This window comes from Mesocricetus auratus, unplaced genomic scaffold, assembly GCF_017639785.1.
Source record: "Mesocricetus auratus isolate SY011 unplaced genomic scaffold, BCM_Maur_2.0 Super-Scaffold_100011, whole genome shotgun sequence".
Classification (NCBI taxonomy): Eukaryota; Metazoa; Chordata; class Mammalia; order Rodentia; family Cricetidae; genus Mesocricetus; species Mesocricetus auratus.
Genome location: NW_024429195.1, coordinates 20,258,752 through 20,279,567, shown reverse-complemented (window position 1 = coordinate 20,279,567; position 20,816 = coordinate 20,258,752).

The following is a 20,816-nucleotide window of genomic DNA, read 5'->3' as shown; positions in this document are numbered from 1 at the left end:
AGACTGGATGACCCAGGGGCCTAGGATAGAAACAAACATGACTTAAGGTAGAAAGATGTTCATTTAATCATGCCTAACCATATTCTGCTGTACTCATAGATTGGTGCCTAACCGAATAGTCATCAGTGAGGCTTCCTCCAGCAATTGGTAGAAACGTGCAGAGACCCACAATCAAACATTAGACTGAGCTCTGGGAATGCTGCTGAAGAGAGGGAAGGAGGATTATAGGAGCCAGAGGGGTAAAGGACATAACAACAATAACAAATAACCCCCAGATTCAACTAACCTAGACTCACAGGAGCTCACAAAATCTGACCCAACAACTAGGAATCATGCATGGCTCTGATCTGGGTACTCCGCATATAGTAACAATTGTGTACCCTGGTCCTCTTGGGGCACTCCTAACAGTGGGTCAGGGCTGTCTCTGACACTTTAGCTGGATTTTGGGGCCCTATTCCTCATACTGTGTTGTCTTGTCCAGCCTAAATACAAAGGGAGGTGCTTAGTCTTACTACAACTTGTTATACCATGTGTTGTCAATATCCATGAAAGACCTTTCCTTTTCTGAAAAGAAACTGAGGAGGAGTGGATGGGGTAGGCAGAAAGAAGTTGAGGTAACAAGGGACTGGGAGGAGCAGAGGAATGGGAAACTGTTTGGGATGTAAAAAAATGAATGAATAAATAAATTTTCTTTCTTTTTCATTTAAATTGGAAACAAGCTTGCTTCACGTGTCAATCCCAGCTCCCTCTCTCTGACCTCTTCCCTTGTGCCCTCACAACACCCTAATCCCCATCCCATTCCCTCTCTCCTCCCCAGGGGGGGTGGGGCCCTCCATGGGGGATCCCCAGAGTTTGTCATTTCATCTGCGGCAGGGCCTAGGCCCTCCCCCATGTGTCCTGGGTGAGAGAGCATCCCTCCATGTGGAATGGGCTCCCAAAGTTCATTTGAAAACCAGAGTAAACACTGATCTACTACTCAAGGCCCCAGAGATTGCTGAGACCTCCTCACTGTCACTACATCCAGGGTGTCTGGATCAGTCCCATGCTGACTTCTCAGCCGTCAGTCTGGGGTCCAAGAGCTCCTCCTTGTCAGGTCATCTGTCTTTGTGGGTTTCACCAGCCTGGTCTTGACCACTTTGCTCATCACTCCTCCCTCTCTGTCACTGGGTTCCAGGAGTTACTTCTCACCTGTCATTCTGATACAGGAAACAGCACATTACATGTTATTCACTGTAATTTATTGTCTTATGTATATCTCTCAGTATCAGACTTTTCACATCCTAATTTTTTCTAATTTTATTTCAGATTAACTTTCATAAAGCATTACTTTAAATTACCTCTTTCTAATACTCAGGAATCCATTTATTTTCATACGTGTTATGACCCATTGCAAAAGCCTAGGTGGGATTTAGGACTGGGAAGGGGAGAAAAATAATTGTGTAAGAACTTGACATCAAAGAGGGGCTATTAATGTAGTCTCTCTACTATTGATTAGTTTGCTAGTTGGTGTTATCCTTGTAACTCTCTGGAGATTTCACTAGTGTCAGCTCTCTCCTCAAGTCTATAATGACTCCATCTATTATGGTATCTCTCATCCTGCTCTCCTCTATTCTTACCTCGACTCATTCCTAGAAACTTCATCCAATGACTGATGGAAGCAGAGACAGATACCCACAGCTAATCACTGAACTGAACTCCTAGAACCTAGTGACAAAGATGGGGAGGCGTCATGAGCAAATGGGTCAAGACCATAAAACCTGCAAAGACAGCTGACCGGATAAGTGGGAGCTCTTGAATCCCAGACTGATGGCTGAGAGGCCAACAGGGGACTAATCCTGACTTCATAAATTTAGTGTCATTGAGGAGGCCACAGAAATCACTGGGGCCTTGGGTAGTAGATCAGTGTTTACCATGGTGTATGAATAATCTTTGGGAGCTCATTTCAAATAGAGGGATGCTCTGTCAGCCTGGACACATGGGGAAGGGTCTAGGTCCTGCTCTGGATGAAATGAAAGACTTTGGAGATTCCCCCCAAGGAGAGCCTCACCCTCCCTGGGAAATGATGTGGGGATTGGGTGGGGAGCTGGTGGAGTGACAAGGGAGGAGGGGAAGGAGATGGAACTGAGATTGACATGTGAGGCATTCATGTTTCTAATTTAAATAAAAACATATATTGAGGGAAAAGATTTTTACACACTTTTTTGAGATATAACATTGAGCAAAGCAAACTTTTATTATGGGTTTTTCAGGTAATTAGATGGAAGTAAACATAATTATCCTAAGTCACCCATCCTAAGTAAGTGGGCTCTGTAATACAAAACCTGGTTCTGAAGCTGTTTATTCCCCCAAAAGCACACAGAGATTTACATTAGTTATACACCGTTTGATCAATGGTTTCTTACTGGCTAGCTCTTTCTTAATTGGTAACACATAACTATTAGTGTATGTATTTGTACATGGTCTTATCTTACTGGAGAAATCCGGTGTCCTATGTCCCCAACAACTGAATGGCATCTCTCCCTCTTTGTTTCTCTCCTCTACCCAGAATTCTCCTCGTCTGGTATCCCTGCCAAAACTTCCTACCTGGCTACTGGCCAATCAGTGTTTTATTCATCAACCAACAAGAAGGACATACAATAACAACATACTGAAGGACAGCCCCAATCATCACATGTCTTCTCTCATATGTGGATATTAACTTTTAAGCTTCGAATGTGTGTGCTTCATTGGGAATACCCACAGAAATGATGAACAAAAAAAGGTGCCATGATGATAGGAGATGAAAGGAGAAAAGAGGAGAGGAGATTAAATTTTAAATAATGGGGAGATTACATATTATTTTTATATGAAAGGAAGGGGAAAATAGAATAGAAAGGATTAGTGGTGGCAGTAGGGGGAATACAGGAGGAAATACACAGAGGTATAACTAAAACTAATAGCCTTTTGAAAGTGCTATGTAGGAATATACTACACTAGAAGCTTGCATATACAGATATAGATACTACAAATGAACAAATAAAGCAATCCAACACTTGACCAAAAATAAGGCATCTCTTCTTAAGTTATTGGCAAGTGGATTCTCATTTCCATTGTTCTTTATTACCCTCCAGAGTTGTGAGTGTAAGTTCCACATGCTTCATATAAAAAAAACATTGAGAAAGGAAATGTGTACTGCTCTGGAAGTTTCATCCATATTGGCCAACATTCACAGTGATAGAAGGTGATGTGCAGGCTACAGCAGGTTAGATTTAATAATCACATCTAGCCATGACATTAAAATTCACTTACTGATTTTCCTGGAAAATATCCTACATGTAACAAGGCTATGAATGTTATGGGAATAACCAATCCCTTGTTGGATTTAAGGATCAATCAATAAAACTGAATTCATTGTACTGGTAATAAAGCCAATAAGCTATGAGGCTAACAAACTATGGCTAAATATGTCATAGTCTCTAAGGGAAAAGTTATTACTACTCTTCTGGTAAATACACACAATATTAAAATACTCCCAACAGCATATTGCTTTATCCAGAGATCATAGCATCTATCAGCCTTCATTAGAGAAGCTAAATGTTAGAGTAAATGTTGATTAATCCACATAACCATAACTAGTAAACATATAGAAAATAGGAGACTTGGAATGCTAACTCCTACATGTAACAGCTTTCTCACACCCTTCCCCTCCAGTCTGGGAGAGAAGAAAGACTGTGAGAGCCAGAGGTGTGAAGAACTTCAAGGAAGCAGTGACTGCCAGATATGACAGGACTGCTGCACAATGTGAACTCTAAGTTATTGTGACAGCATGCATAAGACTGCTGCAAGCTCAAGCCATACAAAAGCATACCATACAGAAGGAAATCCCACCCTAGTTGAGGACCAGTTGGCATTTTGTAGCTTCTGGAAAAGTCAGTTTTCTTTATAGCTGTGTCCTCTGTCACACTCAAGGGTAGGCACACTCCTAGGAGTAATTGGGCAATAGAAATGACATTGTGTGTATATGTTGTGTGTATACATTGAGTGTATATGTTATGTGTATTCATTGTGTGTATATGTATATGTGTGTGCATGTGCATGAGACAGAGACAGAGACAGAGAGAGAGAGCGAGAGAGAGAGAGAGAGAGAGAGAGAGAGAGAGAAGAGAGAGAGAGAGAGAGAGAGAGAGAGAGGATAGAACCTAGATCCTTGATGTAGGTGTCTGCCTCTGATTCCATTGGATAGACTCTAAAATGGCATACAAGGTAGACGTCAGTCACATTATCAGGGAAGGGCTTTAAGGTGGCCTCTCCACTATTGGCAAGATTGCCTGTTGGTGTCATCTTTTTAGATCTCTGGAAATCTCACTAGTGCCATAGCTTTTCTCAAACCTATAGTGGCTCCCCCTATTACGGTATCTCTCATCCTGCTCTCCTCTATTCTTCCCCCCACTCAAACTTCTTGCTCCCCCATGTCCTCTTCTCCCCTCTACTTCTCCCCCTTTCTCTGTCTCCCAGATCCCTCTGACCTCCCTCCATTCTCCCATTCCCCTCAGGAGATCTTGTTCCATTCCCCTTCTCTGGAATACAATGTATATCTCTCTTAGGATCCTCACTATTTCCCAGACTCTCTGGCGGTGGGATTGGAGGATGAGACTCCCCTGTTTCATTCCTGAAATCCATATATGAGTGAGTACATACCCTGTTTGTCTTTTGGTGACTGGGCTACATCACTTAGAATGGTTTCTTCTAGTGTCATCCATTTGCCTACAAATTTTAGGATTCCATTGTTTTTTGTTTTTTTTCTGCTGAGTAGTACTCCATTGTGTAAATGTACCTCATTTTCTCTATCCAGTATTCAGTTGAGGGGCATCTAGGTTGCTTCCAGGTTCTGGCTATTACAAATAATGCTGTTAAAGACACCATGTGACAGAGCTTGGCTGGAAGGTTTTTTTATTGGTGGAACATGAATGAGTAAAGGGGAGACTTACCTCTAGGGAAAGGAGCAGCAGTAGCAGCAGCAACATGAGGAGGAGGAGGAGGAGGTAGAGGGAGGGAGGGAGGGAGGGAGGGATGGAGACACACAGAGAGAGAGAGAGAGAGAGAGAGAGAGAGAGAGAGAGAGAGAGAGAGAGAGAGAGAATGTGAATGTGCACAGGTGGTGCTCTAGTGACTGCAGCTGAAGCCATATCTTGTCAGAACCCCAAGGACAGGCCAGTATAGATGCCAGAACATTAACATTGTTGGTTAATGTTCAGATCCCCGATCCCCTCCCTTCAACCCCCTCCCTGTTTACCCAGGAGATCTCAATTATTTTGCCTTCCTGAGGCACTCCATGTGTGCCCCTCTTATGGTCCACTCTTTTAGATAGCTTCTCTGGGGTTATGGATTATAGCCTGGTTATGCTTTTCTTTCTGGTTTGTGTTACATCAGTTGGGATGCTTTTTTATAATTCCATCCATTTGCCTGCATATTTCAATATGTCATTGTTTTTTGTTTTTTTTCTGCCAGGACCTCTCTCAGGGACATGAACTGGGTTTTGGAGCCCACTCTCTTTGGGGGGATAACTTACCCAGTCTTGATACAGGGGAAAGGGACTTGGCCATGCCTCAACTTAGTATACCAAACTTTGTAATCTCCCCAAGGAAGGCCTTACCCCTACTGAGGAGTGGATTGGGGGTGGGAAGGGTAGGAGGCTAGGGGCGAACTGGGGTTGGTATATAAAGCAAAATATAAATTTTTAAATAAAAAATAAGTATTTTGTAGTTTCTGAAATAAACTATGTCCTATTGTCATGGACTACATTACATTGTTGCTTCACACAACTCTGTGTATACAGTAAATAATGTAGTAAGGGAACAAATTTGTAACTTTTATCAAAGAAATTGCTCATTACAAAATCTCTTTATTCTGACAACATTCCTTTTAATAAATCTCTGATTTTCACTTGGAGTATGGTGATACTCATTTATGAAAAGTATATCATTAATCTTGGTATGTACTTACTTGTCTAAGACACGTCTAAGACGATCTTGGATGCATGTCAGCTGATCATTTCTACACAGAACCCATAGCTACACAATAGTCATTCCACCCGTACTGTTACTAACAGCTTAAATCTTCAAGCACAAATTTCTGGAATTAGGTTACAGATGTCTTGAGCTCATTAGAAGGTTACTAGGGGATCGCTTCATCTGCCGTACTTTGATGTGGTGTGTACCTTAACAAGCAATCTGGCATGAGCCTTCTGTTTATTGTACTGGAGAACATAGCATTGTTGTATATCATGGGTACTGTTAATTACACTGCTGAGCTAGCATCATTAAACCTCACAATGCTCAAAGGCATGTCAGGAGGATTTGCTTTTGCTTAAGCTAAACTGCTTTTAAGGCTGTGATTTAAATAAACAAAGTGTGTGACAACTGAGCATAGCCCTGTGTAATATTGTCTTCCAGCTTCAGTGTGTGCAGACTTAACCCTTAACCAGAAACAGCTTTCTGCCCTTTAATTATTTGCCAGCAGCATCAATCCCTACAATCATTTGATATTTACCTTTTGGGAAATCTGAATTCAATGTGTAATAAATATATGTAGCACAATCTTCTCTCTGATCCATAATCATTATGATGCAGGTGGACATAGTTTCTAAAGTTGAGAATAATACAAAAGGCTAAAAGTTACGCAGTATTTACACTGGATACCTCTAGGAAAATATTTACCTTTGCATACATTATTTATAGTATATTTGCATAAAACATTTGCACTTTATTTCTAATAAAGGCAGATGAAGCTCCTGTTGTACTGTGTGGTATTTATTTCATAAATTGTTTAGTGATAATTCTGAATGGACATAAATTAAAGAATCATCATATATACAGTACATGAACATACATAGATTTAAGTAGAAAACAAAATTGAATGTCAACATAGCAGCTTTGACTATGAAAATCTTCATATTATATATAACTACTGAAATAATGCCAAAATATATTTTTATCAATTACAGTGAATATTATGGACAGATATCACATTGATAAATATCAGTTCCCCAATGTGTCAATGGTTTACCTCAGGAAACAAATAGGATAAAATATCAAGATCTTACTTTCAACACTGTAGCACTTCACTTGCTGACAGTTGTAATAATCAATAATGATATAGATATATTTCCTGATGACAATGGAAGAAAAGCCACAAGAAATTTTATTACCATCAGAGATGATGCAAAAAGATGAATCAAAACTGTACACTGCAGCACAAACAGTGGATGACTAGTCTGGCTTTGGCATTGCATCGATATATTTTTACCACTGTGTATAGGGCTTCCTTCATCCTTGGTTTTCTCCAAGACCGAAAATGATTTTTATTTCCCTAGGAATATCTAAAGGGCAAGTGTAATATACACATAGAATACTTCTGATAAAGGTTATTCTCACCTAGGTTGTATTTCTCATGATGAGACTTTGACAGATACAACAGAACACGCAGGCTATGCAAAACATAAATGCTTTTTATATAAAGATATGTATATTAAATCTTTTACAATTTAAATTGCTAGCATAATAACATCACTATCCCTTTCCTTTACTCTCTCCATCCCTTTCCATATACTCCCACCAAGTCAAATCTGTGGCCTCTTTTTCTTTAACTCCTCATACACATAATCACTGCTCATATATATGCATTATCAGCTTACATAATTTTATTTGTATGTATATGATTTTAAGGGTTACCACTTGGCACACAACTGTGGGACTGTGTTTTCTAGAAATTCCAGTGAAGCTAAACACATGAAATCTCAACAATATTGCTTCTTAAACAAAACCTGAACAAGGTTGATATCAGCAACCATGCCAATATGAAAGGGTAATATTCCACTGGGCCTTAAGCCTGGACAAAGTACCATAAGAAGTAAAGGAATACCAAAAGCAGAAGAAATAGTTAAAACCTATCATTAAACACATTCTCAGTTGTAGAATACAGTAGTAAAATTTTGATATATTCTTGAAGAAAAATCTATAGACATTGTGTGATCAAAAAATAGAACTTTTACATTTAAATAATCTTCCATTGGCTATAAATTTATATTAAGTTTCCCAAAACTGTGTGTTCTAGTTATAAGCAAGAACACAATTTGAAATAATAATTAACAATATTATCAACAGTTCCTCATACTGATTGCAATCAATATGAATTTCAAATAAGAATTTGCAAACAAAAAATAAAGGGATTTCATATTTTAAGAAGATAGATTGCAAGCATAAGGGGCTGTGAACAAGACTGCCTGGGTTTCAACTGAGGGTTTTCCTGTTACTCGGATGGGTATCTGAGAAACTGTATTCTTCAGTGCCTTACTTTCTTGGCTCAAAATGGGGTGACTATATCCCTGTCTTGAGGGTCATTGTGAAGAATGGGTTTGATATGGACGAAGTGCTTATATTTGCTTCTTCCAGAAAATAAAATATTGAAATCCTGAGAGCATGTATAAATATTCTACCAATAAAATAGTGAGTAGTCTACTTGAAGTATTAAAAAATCTTCAAATGAACATTTAAATAATCAAACATCTTAGTGTAATGATACAAAATTGAAGGGAGCACTTTAAAAATAGGTTCAGATTAGTCATTATTCATGAGTAGGAAATAATTGCCTTACACAGTATTAGAGTGATAATTCATTAGTCTTAATGATTGAATAAGCAATTAGAATATTCATAAAGTAAAAAATATTTTTCTGATTTTAATTAAGAAGCAAAATTCGAAATGATTTTGTCAAATAGTAATGCAATCTAATTAATGATTAGGGATAAAGTTTAAACTACTAACTATATATATCCTAAATCTATTTATACTTTAGATGGAATGACTATCAATTCTATATATGGTCCTTTTCATATTAAAAGAAAAATGAATTTGAAAGAATTTTTAGTGCTATGTCTGGTTTATCAAAACAATATGTATAAAAATAAAATTAACTACAGGGAAATTATATAGAACAAAATGGAACAGCAACAATATGATTCCTAATGACATTCTGCTATAACCATGTATCTGAATCTTGCTCAGCCATCATTAGAGAAGGTTGCTTCTAAGGTAAATGGAAACAGACATAGATTCACAGTTAGTGTGTAGAAAGTAAGAGACCTGGGAATACCCTCTATAGTCCTTAACAGTTTATCGCCATCAACCACCTCCCTCTAAGATCTCATGGAACTCTGAAGATTAGAATATAGAAATGTTGTAAAATCCAGAGTAGATACAGGACACTAAGGAAAAGAGGTCTTCTAAACATATTGGGAGTGACACACATAGGAACTCATTGCACAGGCCCTGCAATGATTTGTGGAAAGTGGACACAAACCCCCATCTAACCTAAGTAGTATCTGCAGTTGACAAAAATCTCACATATGAAAAGTTACTTTTCTTCAAGGGAGTCTCACTGGAGTTACAAAAACACGTTAAATGGAGGGCTCCATACACAGTAATGGATGATAAACCTGGAATGTGAATTCAATGGGATTTTTGGATATGGTTTGTTCTATAATGATTTGTCATGGAATATATTTTCACCTGTACAGGTATACAGTGTTGTGGTATTTTTTTGTGTGTGGATATATTATTTTTTCTGGTTTTGTGGTTTACATGATTCTGTGTGTGCCTTTCTGTACCTATATGTCTGTATGTATTCCCTCTGCCTTTTCTTTGGATTTTTTTCTTCCATTTGTTTATCTTCAAGTATGTTTTCTTTAATTTTATTGTTATTTTTAAAAGCTTGTTTTATTTTCTAAGGAGAAAGAGAATTAAATGATATGGATTTGAATGGGAGGGTATTGGGAAGGATATGAAAGGAGTTTTTAGACAGGAAATTAACAGAATATATTGCATGACAATAAAATTACATTTCAATTAAAGAAAAAGGAGATTTTCTCTATTTATATTAAAACCTAATAGTTAAAAGTGCACAACTATTCCATTGAGTTAAATATTTACCCTAGTAGTCTCTGTGTCTCCAGAACCAAGTGACTTATCTACAAATTAATATGTGCATCACATTGAAAGACAAATTGTATCAAATTAATTAAATATATCTCATTACCCATAGCCATTATGACAAATAAACCCAAATTATAATTGTAAAATCAAACAAACAAAAATAATGAAGAGAACATATGACTACATAGGTACTTCTTTGCATTTTCAATATTGTTTCATAGAATACAGCCATTATGTATAATAGGCTGTTGTATCTACAGACTGCTTGTATAAACATGACAAATCACACACTCATCTATTTGAAAATGTTTTTGTCTTTAAATGCAAAAATTCCCAATTTGTTTTGATAATCTTTCTTGAATGTTTTATGGTATTGAGATAACTGTCATTTCAGAAATAATTGTATCGCCCTTTTTAATTGTTTACTGTTACATTTTTCATATGCCAATAAGGTTGGCAACAATCAAGTATTTCCTTTAATCAAGGATAAGAACTGTGCATCACACATGTGAACTGGAATAGCATGAGATCCACACATTAAAGTGTCGCCAACTGGAGATAGTATAAACACACACATTCACACAAACACAAACACACACACACACACACATGCACATCATATAAGGCTAACAGTGTTTGCTTTTCCCAAACAAGGCAACAAATAATGGCTTATAAAATTATTAGCATATAATTAGTATCTAAAACTAAGTTACAAATGTGGGCTGTGCTGTAGTATGATACAAGGAAAGTCACACATTTTGCACCCATGCTGTAGTATTTGTAAAAATCATTCATAAAATATTTCTATATATCAGTATTGTGACATGCCACTCAAGCTTCATTTATAGACTATAATGAGTACATTAAATTCATATTCAGCACATTTGACTTTAATTGTCACTTGTTCTTACTTCATTGTCATTTACAAGTTTAAAAAATTCTAAAAATACAACATTGCCTTTAAGATTCTCCAAACATATTCACAAAATAAAATGATGTATCAAGATTGTGAATGTTTGCTTTGAGAATTTGGTAAAGAAATCATCACAGCTCTTAATTTTGGCTGAAATATTGCTAAATAAAATCTGCCAATACAATTTCTAGACCCCTTAAAATGCATTCTGATTATTTAGATACAACATATTAGTATTTTTAAACTCAGTTTGTCTTGGTGACATTTCTGAGTATAATTAGTCTCAATGAACCCTCAATGAATGCTTGAAGTGCTATGCCATTTTAATGAGTGTTCAGGAACTTCTATCCTGGGATTTGTTATTTTGTTGCTATGACAAGGGATCATTTAGCAACAAAAATAGGCATTAAAAGACTATTCATTACAGTGACAGGAAAATGAATGAATGGGTGTAATCAAATAGCTTGGCCATTCACATTAATTTTGATGTTCAGAGTTCAACATGATTCTATCAACAAATGTATTATTAAGGTGACATATTAACATGGCAAAATTAGTGAAACATGTAGTGAAAATTCAGCTTGTAAACTCCCGTGTCTTTTTTGTTCTGGATATTGAATTCAGGTTCTCACATGTGCAAACTGTCACTTTGCCACTGAGTCTTGAGCTTACCCAGGATATCAACTAAACATAAAATTATATTTCTCAGCTCATATAAGAAATGACATAGATCTTACATAAGATGGTCTTAAAGTCTTTATGACATGAATAAATTCCAGATTGGGTTCTTCTTAACCTGAGGCTTCTGAATTCCATTTTGTTAGATTTGTAAATACTTATTATAAATACTTTCTCCAAAGGCTTGACATATTAGGTTGTTTTTCTTTAATATTTCTTATAAGAATTATCATCCGTGTTTTTTTTCTTGATTATCTGTGTTCCATCTCTTTAAATGTAATAACAATACAAGGGAAGATAGTGTATCTACTTTCAGGTTCTTATGGGAGAGTATGTGGTTGATCTTTGTAGGGAATCTGGCTTTCACTTTTATAACTACCTTCAAAAATGAAGACATACTATCTAAGATTTATTTTTCCTTTGAGTAAATCTGATATTCAAAAGTGATATATTAAACTTTCCAGCATTCTTAAAAATGTGTGAGGTCAAGTAATATAAAGGCAATATAAAGTTGCTAAAATAACACTATTGATGTTAGTACTTTCCTGTAGTTACTTTACTTCTGGTATATTAATAAAGTTTAAATTCCAGAATCCCTACATGTAACAAAATATGACAACAAATCAAACTTGATGATAAATTCTACCAGATATCTTGATCAACTTATATAGAGTACCATCTATTTTCTATCTTTGATATTTGTGTTTAGTCACTTACCAATTTTTCATATCTCATCTACCTTCTCAACATTTATAGTCCATCCTTCATATATTTCTCTATCACATATATCACTGTCCTCAATCATCTATCTATCTATCTATAGATAGAACTATCTGTCTCTCTATCATGTATCAATTATTTCTGGTTCCTGTCTATTTATCTATCTACTTGTTGCCTGCCCAATAATCCTATCTATCTGTACCCTTTATGACTTGCCCACATATTGCCTGCAAATGTTCATTTGTCATTAGTGAGTATATATTTCTTTGTCTTTCTTTATTCAGTGTTTTAACACGAGAAGCAAAGATATCATTACTGTTTTGTTCTGTAATTCTATTGTAAGCATGGAATCGTAAAAGTTACTATTATCACATATTATGTAAATGCACATAAATCATGGCTGGAATTGCTTTCAGAATAGATGTTTTCTAGTGTTACAGAAAAAGGATAAGCATGATTTTGATCATTGGAAGAAAGCTGTAGATGTGATATCTGTAATGTGGATAAAAGAACCAGAGACTTATATTGTCGTTCAAGTTTCAAGCTGAAAATCAGAAAAGCAATGAATTAGCCACTAGTTCTTTCCTCTACCTCAGACTAAACAGGTGATCTGACTATCTCCACGAATTCTCAGACTCCAATCCTAGACTGCTGCCTCTCCTCAACAAATTGTTGGCTTCAACGGACGCTGTAACGATACGCGACACACAATGACTGAAAGTAACGCTAAGTATTTTATGTAGGAAATTACTCACAAGTTACCAAACCCAGAGAAGCCCAGCAGATCTCAGCTAGCGACTGGACTGGAAGCCGAACTCCAGGAAAAGAGAGCGAGACTTCCTGTGCGCTGTCTTTTATGCCTTCCCCCGTAACGCCCCTAGCCATGCCCAAAAGTGGGCCTGGCTAGTGATGTAGTTCCGCCTACGTACGTATACGTCTTTACGTCCAGCCGTATACGTCTTTAGTCCTGCCTAAAGTGGGTGTGGTTAGCGGTGTGGTAAACTGCCCTTTTATTACCTCATCTGTATGTGCCTCTAGTAAGTCACATGTTTAATGGCGGCATCAGACTTCCTCCTACAATTCCCCTTTTAGTCTAAAAAAGGACAACTAACTTGTGTCCATGAACAAAATGTATCAAACATCTATTCTATCTAAACCTAAACTTATCTTAAAGAAACACCCAAATATGAACACCTCCTTCCAATCCCAACTCTAAAATAATTGAAAACTAACACTAACAGGTGTAATCTTATAATATCAATAGTAGGGAGAGGGGGCATGGAATTCTCAAAACTACTTCCTGCTGAGATGGGACGATGATAATCTCATGGGGACCTGTGAAAAGAAAATGTTAGTATAACAAAATCTGAGTAGACCAGACAGTCTCAGTATGGCAGGAGATGCTTGATTGAAGTTCCTGACTGGGGTTCTAGTGTTGATTGAAGCTCTGGTCAGATTGTAGAAGATGTGCTATTTCCGTTCCTTGGTCTGGAGTTGTGTCGAGTGATGTAGTTTCAAGCCAGTTTCAGGATAGTGCTTGTCAGGTGGAGTCAATGATGTGGGGCAATTCGGATGCCTCCAGTCGAATCAGGTGAAGTCAAGGAAGTGGATCCTCATTCTCTTTCGGAAGCAGTTGAAGATTGCTGTCAGGAAATCCCTTGTTCTCTGGAAAACTCAAACATTAATGTTAACAAAGAAATATTTTAACTTTCATATGTATGCATACAGAAGAGGTGACAATAGGGAAGATGGAAAACCTGGAGGAAATTAGACTGTTCAGAAAAAGAAATCCACAGATAATAGTCCCTCGTTTTATTTCTTCTGTCTTATATCAATGGCTCTTTGATATAATACAGAAATTCTGAATTGTATTTAAATAACATGCTTGGGTTTAGAGTAGGAGAGCCAATCCAACTCCAAAGCCAGCTTCAGTTAAATGAATGGGAATTGAGGTATGTGAAGAAATAAAGATAAAAGGATACTATGAAAAAGCAATATAGAGAGATTTAGACTTTGATACCACACAGTGTGTGTTTGATGGCCCTCAGGGTAGCTATTCATTCTTCTACAGGAATCCATATGTCCAGTATTCTTTGCTGAGTTTACCTGTGAATACAAAAAACAAAACACTTCTCTTTCCTTTTAGGAGGTCCCTTTACCCATGGTGGACTATGAATTTGTAGATGGGCTGTTATCTTCCTCCTCCTGAAATGTTTTCTGTTCTGATCGAATTTTAATTAATTTTGATGGAACCCAAATCTTTTCTTCTCCTGTGGAAACAAAAGCATAACCCCTTCCCCAACGTAACACATATCCTGGTTTCCAGACTGAGGTCATAACATCCTTAAAATACACCGGTTGGTTCAGTTCAGAAGTCTTCTCTGTAGTCCAGTGTCTTTCTGCTGCAGTTTGTCCTTTTTCATCAGCATTAAGAAAATTCAACGTTAGTAAAGCATTGTGTAACCTGTGTCTAGGTGTCTTTGTTTTCCCTGGCTGTTTATGAAGCATCTCTTTTAAGGTTCGGTTAGACCTTTCAATTATTGCTTGTCCTGTGGAATTGTAAGGTATACCAGTTACATGTTTTATATTATAATATTTGAAGAATTGTTCCAATTTACTGGAGACATATGCTGGACCATTGTCAGTTTTTATTGTTTTAGGTATACCCATAACAGCCATTACCTCTAAGAGGTGTGTAATAACAGAGTCAGCTTTTTCAGAGCTGAGGGCAGTAGCCCATTGGAAGCCTGAGTACGTGTCTATAGTATGGTGTACATATTTAGAACTGCCAAATTCTGGGAAGTGAAATACATCCATTTGCAAAAGTTCATTTCTGTGAACACCTTTAGGATTACAACCTGCTGGTAATGGAGTTTGAGTGTACAATGAGCAACTGGGACAAGTTCTTACTATTTCTTTGGCTTGTTGCCAGGTGATAGAAAAATCCTTCTTTAAACCTTTGCTGTTAACATGGTGTTTCTTATGAAATTCTGAAGCTTCCAACACATTACCTACTAATAAACGATCAATTTCATCATTGCCTTGTGCCAGAGGACCTGGCAGACCTGTATGGGTTCTGATGTGTGTTATATATATAGGATGAGTCCTGTTTCTGATGATTTCCTGCAATTGTAAAAACAATGAGGTTAATTCTGTATTATCAGGAACAAATTCTGCAGTCTCAATGTGCAGGACAACTCTTTCTGCATACTGAGAATCCGTGACTATATTGAGAGGCTCTGTAAAGTCTTTAAGTACCATCAGAATGGCATATAACTCTGCCTTTTGTATGGAGTTGTAAGGGCTTTGAACTACTTTACTTATATTTCCTGATTTATACCCTGCCTTACCTGATTTGTTTGCATCCGTGTAGAAGGTAAGATCTCCAGAAATAGGTGTTTGCCTCATGATACATGGAAGAATCCAAATTGTTTTCTTTATGAATTTGATTCTCTCTGTTTTGGGATAGTTATTACTAATAGTTTCCAAAAAGTCACTGCAAACTATTTGCCAATACTCATTATCCTTCCATAAGGAGGAAATTTCCTCATTCGTTAACGGTACAATAATTTCAGCTGGGTCTTTCCCAGTCAGTTGACGAAGCCTTAATTTACCTTTTAATATCAAATCAGATATCTGTTCTATATATGTTTTCAATTTTTTATTTTGTGGCAGAAATACCCATTCTAGAATGATGTCGTCCCTCTGCATTAATATTCCTGAGGGGTATTCTCTAGATGGTAAAATAACCAGAATACAGTCCAGCTTTGGATCCACACGGTCCACATGTGCTTCTAATATTCTCTTTTCTACCCATTCTAATTCTTTTTCAGGCTCAGCTGATAGTACTCGTGGGCTGTTTAGGTCTTTATCTCCTTTTAAAGCCATTTTCAGGTGTTTTAAATCATGCCCTTCTACACCAATAATCGTCTGTAATTGAGAGATTTCTCCTAATAGTTTTTGAAGATCATTAAGAGTCCGGTAACGATCTCTTCTGATCTGTACTTTCTGTGGTCTAATTTTCTGAGCATCTATTTTATAACCTAAATAGTTAATAGAATCTCCTCTTTGTATTTTTTCAAGGGCAATTTGTAATCCCCAGCGAGGCAAAATTTCCTTTACTGCCTCAAACATCTTTTCCAAAGTATCCTTATTTGAATCAGACAATAATATGTCATCCATATAATGATATATTAACGAATGTGGAAATTTTTTACGAATTATTTCTAGAGGTTTATTCACAAAATATTGACACAAAGTTGGACTGTTTAACATACCTTGAGGTAGTACCTTCCACTGGAATCTCTGTACCGGACGGGAATTATTATAGGTAGGTACTGTGAAGGCAAACTTTTCTCTGTCGTTTTCTTGTAACGGTATGGTGAAGAAACAATCTTTTAAGTCTATAACTATAATTGGCCAATCCTTAGGAATTAGAGAAGGTAACGGCATCCCAGGTTGTAGAGACCCCATAGGCTGAATTACCTTGTTGATGGCTCTAAGATCAGTAACCATTCTCCACTTACCAGACTTCTTCTTGACAACAAAAACAGGCGAATTCCACGCACTAGTTGATTCCTCAATGTGTCCAGCATCTAGCTGTTCCTGAACTAACTTCTCCAAAGCCTCTAACTTCTCAGATGTCATAGGCCATTGACCCACCCAGACGGGTTCATCTGTCAGCCATTTTAATGGTAGAGCTTTTGGTTGCTCTGTAGGTTTGGCACTAGCATCTTGCTTCTGCACAGCCTGTACATTTGGCATCTGTTTTCTGTACTGTCTTACTATATTCTTACTACCACTAAGAGCTTGTCTATAATTCCTAGCTGATACAGGAGGAATTGTAATCTGTGTATTCCATTGCTGGAGTAGATCACGACCCCAGAGGTTTATAGAAATATCTGCAACATATGGCTTTAACCTTCCTCTCTGTCCTTCTGGCCCAATAAAGTCAATCCATCTTACACTCTGTTTAACTTCAGATAGGGTTCCAATCCCTAAGAATTGAACATTAACCTCTTTTAAAGCCCAGTTTTGTGGCCAGGACTGCTGATTAAGGATAGTGACGTCACTTCCGGTGTCCAGTAATCCGTAAATCACCCTATTATTTACCTTAACTGGAAGTTTGGGTCTATGATATTGTATAGAAGTTTGCCAAAATATATGTTTTGTATCTCCTCCTGATGTAATTGATTCATCCTCTGGAGCTAATGTATTATCCAGTGCCGTATTATTTACAATGGGCAGTGGATCTTCTAATTGTCCTGGGAGAGGCTGTCCTCCACTGTCACTGGGAATGACCGGATAATCTTCCTTTTCGGGGCTCCATTGAGCCCCAGAACCCTGTTTCCCTGCTGTAAAGATCTACCTTGTCTGTCTATTGTGGAAAAGCATTCATCAGTCCAATGGCGCCCCTTCCCACACCTCCTGCATAGACCAGGAGGCTTAGGCCTTCTGTTTGATACATTCCTGGTAAAAGCATTATTTCTAGGAATGCGTTGTCTACAGTTCCTACTAAGATGTCCTATTCTACCACAGTTAAAGCATTTTGCATCTTTACGCCTAGTTAAATTCTTTGACATTGCCTTCCCTACCCATGCCTCTATATCATCACAGGTAGGGTATTTGGCATCCTGGTGCCTCGTCAAGCCTGTAGAAATAGCTTCACCTACCCAAGCTCCTGTATCCTGACTTTTACATTCCAGGTTCGCTGTATGCAGGACCCATTCCTCCAATGGCGCTGATCTTATTTTTAATGGCCAAATTACCTGCCTGCATTGAGGATTCACGTTCTCATACGCCAAAGATTCTATAAGAAGACGCCTGGATTCTGGGTTTGCTACCTATACCTCTACTGCTCTGGATAATCTCTCTAAAAATTCAGTGAACCTTTCCCTTGGGCCCTGTAATACCTTGGTGTAGGGTTGCATTATCTCTCCTGTTTCACAAACCTTATCCAAGGCATTTAACGCAGCTGTACGGCACAAAGACAACATGTGCTCATCATATGCAGATTGAACCTGCGTGTCAGCGTAAGGACCCTCCCCAAGAACCTTGTCTTGGGGTACTTCCTGACCATTCTGTAATTCCTGAATTTCTATTGCTTTTGCTTCTTGCCTCCATAAAGCTCTCCATTGAATTTGGCAAGAATTTTCGAGTACTGCAGAGGCTAATTGGGCCCAGTCTTTTGGGGTTACTTTATTTACAGTAGCCCATGAGGTTAGGAGCTCTCTGACAAAGGGAGAATGAAGACCATACATGACAATGGCCTCCTTAATATTTTTTAGATCCTTCATCTGTATAGGCTCCCAGTGATAAGCAATGGGACCATTTGATTGTTTTTTCGTTGCTGGTTTTTCTGATACAGATACTGGAAAAACCATAGGGGAATGCATAGCAACCTTAGGGAAATCATTCCAGCATTTGAGAAGCTTTGGGAAACTCCTGTCCTGACCTGTTGCCTGTATTTCTGATTCTGAAGTATCAGATTAAGTGTCTTCTAAATCCTGCAGTCTATTCATCATTGTTTCTCTGAGCTCTTGAAGTTCTTGGGACAAATGATTTTCTAAGGATGTCATGGAATCTTTCATTTTTTACATTCATCATTTACATGTGATTCCAAATTTCTAATATTCTCATCCTTAGCAAGTACCTCAATAGCATGTAAACTGCCTTCTACAAATGATATTCTATCAGTTAGTTTACCATTGCTCTCAGACATGGAACAATTCTTTTCTGCTAGCATTTCAATTTTATGTTCCAGTCTTTGTAATTTGCTAGTGAAATCATCAAACATGGAACCGTGTTTGTCGTTAAATGTTTCCACATTATGTTCCAATTTTTCAATTCTCTCTGTGGAACACATTTTTCCTGATAGTAATTCAATTTTGTGTTCCGTCTCTTTAAATCTGTTCGTCAGACCTACATTATCATTTTTAATATCCTGAATATTATCTACCAACCCTTTCTTACTCTCCTGCAATGAATTTTGCACTTCCTGAATCCTTTGTATTAAGATTTCAAAACTATCCTGCGATGACTGTATGACCTGTATAAGTTTATTCCTATTTTTGAGCCATTTCATTAACAAAATTATATTGATTATGAAGCTAATAATCACCATCGTGGGTAGGAAGTACCTTTCAGGTAGGTCCTCAACCCTTTCTAAAATCCCATCCATACAAAAAACAAGAAAATTCTTAACATCCTGCATCATAGTGTTAGCTGTTGACATTGTATAAAGCAGTTACGTTTGTTACCAATGTAGTAATTCAGGCCGAAATCAACAGGCTGCCAGCGAAAGAGCACGTGGCCGGAGTCAGCAGGCCGCCAGTAAAACAGCACGTGGCCGCGAGAGAAACCTTGGAATTCCGCCTAACCTTACCGGCAGGTAGAAGGTGCTGGTTCCTGGCGGCAGGAATCGTGCCTTGCTGAGCGAAGTGGTGAGGAACTTAGTGAAAGGAGAGCCCACGTGTGCCTGGTCGGGCCAAGAGAAGCCGCTTTTCCGGGGCACCTGGATCCGGATTTCAATCCCGCTCCCGACACCAAATTGTTGGCTTTACGGACGCCCGAGAAGCCCAGCAGATCTCAGCTAGCGACTGGACCGGAAGCCGAACTCCAGGAAAAGAGAGCGAGACTTCCTGTGCACTGTCTTTTATGCCTTCCCCCGTAACGCCCCTAGCCATGCCCAAAAGTGGGCCTGGCTAGTGACGTAGTTCCGCCTACGTACGTATACGTCTTTACGTCCAGCCATATACATCTTTAGTCCTGCCTAAAGTGGGTGTGGTTAGCGGTGTGGTAAACCGCCCTTTTATTACCTCATCTGTATGTGCCTCTAGTAAGTCACATGTTTAATGGCGGCATAGACTTAGTAAGTCACATGTTTAATGGCGGCATCAGACTTCCTCCTACATGGTTGGAAACAAATTACTTCATGAGACACTTTGGTTCTTCCTTTTACACTTACCTAATGTTGGGATTAAAGGTGTATGCCGCTACTGTCTGGCTTTATGACTAGTTAGTATGGCTGCTGGTATTAATGATACCATTGTCTGATGTCTATGGCTTGTGGATATTTCTACTTTCTGAACCCTCAGGCAAGCTTCAACAAATCATAAATAATATATCTCCTTAAATTCTCTTTTTATGACTCACACAAAAAGGCTAGAACTAACATAAGAAAAACTATATACAATACATGTATATACAATATAAATAGGCAATAATTATGTCAACAATGTTTAGTTAATTTGCATCTGAACAATTCTGAGAAAATAGTGCATTATCTATTCCATCTAGGTGAGTCCAAAATCTTGTATCTAATTTAGTCTAATTTGCATTATCAAATTATCTTTTAATGTCTTTCAACATTTTATATTTTACATTTCTCTAGTGAGTTTCCATTCTGAGTCTGGTAAACAATAAAATGGTAAAATATACAATTGGCCTTCTACTGCCTCTTAGACTCCAGAAGGAATTGGTATTAACTGAGAAAACAGAAAGAGTGAGCAAGCAAATTCTGAAAAATTTGAGAAATG